This window comes from Pinus tabuliformis, chromosome J, assembly GCF_031772625.1.
Source record: "Pinus tabuliformis cultivar Carrire ecotype Pingquan chromosome J, CPIR1, whole genome shotgun sequence".
Classification (NCBI taxonomy): domain Eukaryota; kingdom Viridiplantae; phylum Streptophyta; class Pinopsida; order Pinales; family Pinaceae; genus Pinus; species Pinus tabuliformis.
Window position 1 is genome coordinate 629896407 of NC_142295.1, and position 5118 is coordinate 629901524.

Sequence of the window (5118 nt, forward strand, 5' to 3'; positions counted from 1 at the left end):
TCTTCCAACCTAAATTTTCCATGTATTGTGCTTGCACACAACACTCATCCATTGTTCTAAATTTGAAAATCATCAATTAATTCCACAGATGGTTGTGTACACCCCGCAAATACTTGAGGAGTACATATGAGTTCTTTGAGGAGATGGCCAACATTATTTCCATATTCCTAACTTCCATGGTTTACTCTTGTACACTCTTCCCATGTCTATACCTGAAGTAATGCCATCGGATCCACTGATCCTCTACATACCTAATAAGGTAGAACTGTGAATTTATGGGAGTTATGAAATCCCCCCACTTAGTCAATGGAGTAAATCCCTCTAGTCTCATGATTTTTTGGTTACCTTACCACAACATCGAGGCATCTCCCTCCAATTTTAAATGAGAAAATGAAATTTTGTGTTCATCCTCTAAGTGGTGAACACAAAAATAAACCTCTAATTGTTGAAACCAGTTATTTAACTTCAAAGCATCAATATCACCTTGATATAGCTTGATTTAAACCTTTGCCTCCATCTTGAATAGGGACTATTAATGGTTCATGGCGCCCAAATTGGGTTGTTCATTTTTGGGTTCTTTCTTAGACTCCCTCTCTAATTCTGTTGAATCCTGTGGTTTCCCCTCTGATATGACCTCAAAGTTGCAGTCTTTGTCTTTGTTAAATCCTAACTTGTTCACCAAATCTACCATAACAATATTCATGTTATGACTGATATCTCTAACCTATTCTTACATCCTTGAGAACCTCTCCTTTACCTAATCTCGAGGGTTATTAATAGATTTGTCGACCATGGTTGGGGTTTTATGACTTTCTGCGAAAAAATAGCCAAAGAAACCTTCTCTAATACTAATATGATCTATAAACTACCATGGATATTCCATAGGATAATATAGTTTGCCACAACATATTTAATTAAATTATACTTAAAAATCCAAAATCTATACTATGATTGTTAATTTTTCCTTAGATCTTTGGACTTGTTAATTATTGTGTTATTCTTATGCATGCAATAGATAAAATATGGAAAATATAGAATAGCGAGATAAAATTCACAAACCATAATGAACACAAGATATGATCTAAGAAACCCTTACATGAGGAAACCCATCTGAAAGGTGAGGTTGCCTTGCTCTCTCTTTCTCTTTCTCTACATGGAAATGGATGCAAATACAAAGGAGTAAGATCTATGTCCCATGGGACATTATAGTACACAAACCCTCTTTTTTTCTCCCTCTATCCACTCTCAGTTACTCTATGTTCTATGGAACAAAATTCACTCGAATAGAATGGAACCCCCTTTCCTCCTAGTGGGTTGGTTATAACACAACCCAATAGCCTACTAGTGGTTAAATTTGACTCCTTTAAATATTAACTAGAGTAACAATATTGACTCTGATATAACCTTCTTCATGATTATCATGTGGCTAGCACATTTTCCATGTACCGTAGTAGCTAACATGGCATCCTCTTGAATCATGGTGGTCAATACAATAGGTCAATTTTTTAGAGGCATAAATTTATCATACAATATCCAATTCTTATGCCCTTGGAAATGTGTCAGTGTATATATTATGGAATCTAGGTTCATAATAAGGTTTGGACTACAAAACATGGTCACTTAAGGCCTCAAAATTTCTCTTGTAATTTTTGACCTAAAATTTTCCAAATTGGGACCACTAGTAAAACTGACCTTGCAAGCTTATTCCTCCAAATTCCCACTCTAAAATCATGGAGATGGATGAAAATAATATATTTATACAATATAGATTATCATAATTCATTTTCCATAAGAAAAAGGTGGGGATTGGACCATGCATGTTGTTGCAACCAGTAAAAGGTGCAATGTGGAAGGTTGATAGATGAAGTGCGACCCTCCCATCATTGTAAGGGTATTTTAAGGTGCCAAGTCACCATGGAGCCTAGTTGAAGTTGAAAGAGAGAGAAAATGGCATAAAATAAGCTACTTTAGTGCCAAGTGTGCAAGGAATACATGCAAACTCGGTATGTGTCCAATAATAAATAAGGGGCATATATATAATTGTACTTTCCATTTGATAAGAAAGCACATAGTGACAATTTGTATACCTAATAGAAGTTATAGAAAAAAGTTGTAGAGGATTTATAATGAGTTTAGGGTGCCCTAATAGTGGAAAAACTTAGTAATTTCTCCAAATTTTTACTAGATTTTTAAGTCAACAACTTGTTGAGCATTTTTTAGATCCCTAAATGACCTTTTTGGGTGGTGAAATCCAATGACATTATGTTTAACTTTGGTACACAAAATATTTGCATGTTGAATGAAAGAGCTTGGAGAGAGCTTTCCAATGAGATATCACAAATTTAAAATAAAGTCAATATGAGAGAGTTAGAGCTTGGAGAGAGCTTTCCAATGAGATATCACAGATTTAAAATAAAGTCAATATGAGAGAGTTATGCTAGAAATAGTAAAGGGGAAAAATCAAGCTCCAAATTACTATCAAAACGAATAACTTGCATCTCATTACATAGATTGGGATATAGAAGCAGTCAATAGAAAGCTCTTGGGTAATATAACATAGCCATGATATCGAATATGAAATCTAGTTATACAAATTCTTAGGGTTTTAGTTGGAAAATTGTAGTAGCAAAACAAGGGAAAATTCGCCAAAATTGACCAAAACTTCCACAAACCATAACTTTTAGCCCATAACTTAGATTTGGTAAAAAAAATAGTCAACAAAAATATATTTAGAAGGAGAATACATGTAATAAAATATAATTCTAACTGGGTAGCACATTTTTCTTAGCAAATTAAAAGAAGGGATGTGGTGGCCTATATGAGCATATTCAACCAGGAGTATGGTAGATGCCCAAGGGGTCCTACAATCATGAAGAGGGAGTTGAGAAAATGAATGTTATTATGCATAATGTTGAAACATAATCAAATGGAAATGGAAGAGGAATGTTAGAGAATAAAGACCTACTGTAGAACATGAGGAGTCTTTACATGGAATTACTCAACTAAAAGGTTGATAATGAAAGATTGATCAGTGCCCAAGAGGATTAATGTCATATTTATTCTTAGATTCTACAATTGTTATATCATTTGCAAAGGGAAATAGATAAGGGATCTGGTTACATGCGGGTAGAGGAACATAATTCTCAAGCCAAAAGGGAGGATACCAAAAGTTCAAGGCATTCTAAGAGTGATGGTAGGTATTACCACCACTCACCAAGACACTCAACCAATATATTTTATGTTTCTTTAGAGTCTAGAAGTTTCCCAAGCATATCACTAGTTAAACATCAAACTCAGGTTTTGATTCCGGCCATTGAAGCAGGTTCCAAAACACGATGTGAGCTTGATCCTTCGCCTGCTTTTCATGCAATAGGTTTATATACCAGAAAGTCTAACTCAGCTCTCACTACAAGGGTCTTTAGAGAAACATATATATATCCAACAACTTACACCCAGACTCTTTCTTTTCTTTAGATCATACGAATAAGAGATTTCATTCTTGGTGGACCATTGGAATTACTTCCGGCGAAGTAGGTGGAGAACCACAAGCAGTGAAACCTATGGTGAGGAAACATCATTATCCCAATTATGTAACGGCACTCCCAGCTAGGTGTAAGGACATGAAACCTTTCATTGTGGCGGATACGGAGACTGTTCTCGTCAATGATATACACATCCCTTACGCAGCCGGTTACCTCATTGTATACCCTGGTGATGATATTGCAGCCATGTCTGATTATGTTCCTCAAATCTTTTTCAGTGGTTCGAGGGGTGATGGGAGGGGAGGGGAGGGAGGTGCGGCGGTGCGCTGTCTCTCTCCGGTGATGTTCCCATCAGGGTATGGCAAAGGGATGAGAGGTCAGAGCTAGGGGTGGTACTCCCTGGCTTTAGGAAGGAATGTGCTATGCTGAAGTCTAAAAAATTTAAGCCAAGGATGGAGGGCTTGGGTGTGAGAGGAAACCTTGAAATTATAATTAGGATGGTGACAGAGTTTGGAGATCAAATTTTAATGTCATCAGTTGGTGGAAGGAAAATATTTGAGTCAGAGTGGTATTGTAAGAGTTGGAGGTGCTGAATCCTTCATCTTATAGAAGATAAAGGTTGGAGTTCTGGTCTGGAGTGGTTTGTTTAGTCAGGGGTTTTTTTTCAATTTTGCCGGGGTTGTTGGCGGTTAAGGGGTTGTTGGCAGCGTTCTTGGAGGGCTCTTTGGGATGTTTGGTTTGAAGGTGGGGTGATGGGGCTCCATCAAGGCTGGCCAAAGGTTCAAGGCTCAAGGCTGGCCGAAGGTTCAAGGCTCAAGGCTGGCCAAATTCAATCGGATTTGCCCTTTAAATAGGCCTTAAACTAGGTCAAGGATCAATTAGGCTTAAAGATACCCAAATGTTGTTTAAGGCCTATTTAAAGGGCAAATCCGATTGAATTTGGCCAGCCTTGATGGAGCCCCATCACCCCACCTTCAAACCAAACATCCCAAAGAGCCCTCCAAGAACCCCGCCAACAACCCCTTAACCGCCAACAACCCCAGCAAAATTGAACAAAAACTCCTGACCAAACAAACCACTCCAGACCAGACAAACCACTCCAGACCAGAACTCCAACCTTTATCTTCTATAAGATGAAGGATTCAGCACCTCCAACTCTTACAGTACCACTCTGACTCAAATATTTTCCTTCCACCAACTGATGACATTAAAATTTGATCTCTAGACTCTGTCACCATCCTAATTATAATTTCAAGGTTTCCTCTCACACCCAAGCCCTCCATCCTTGGCTTAAATTTTTTAGACTTCAGCATAGCACATTCCTTCCTAAAGCCAGGGAGTACCACCCCTAGCTCTGACCTCTCATCCCTTTGCCATACCCTGATGGGAACATCACCGGAGAGAGACAGCGCACCGCCGCACCTCCCTCCCCTCCCCTCCCATCACCCCTCGAACAACATGAAACGTAGATCGTTACTACACATGAGACTAGGGACCGGCTTGTGGGAACCTAATTTCCGGGATGATGACGGATATCAGATCGCATCCTACTACTACTCTCAGTTCCTTGATTCAATACCCAAGGACTACACTAAATGGTATATGACTTGGATGGATAGAATAGGAAAATTAAGCA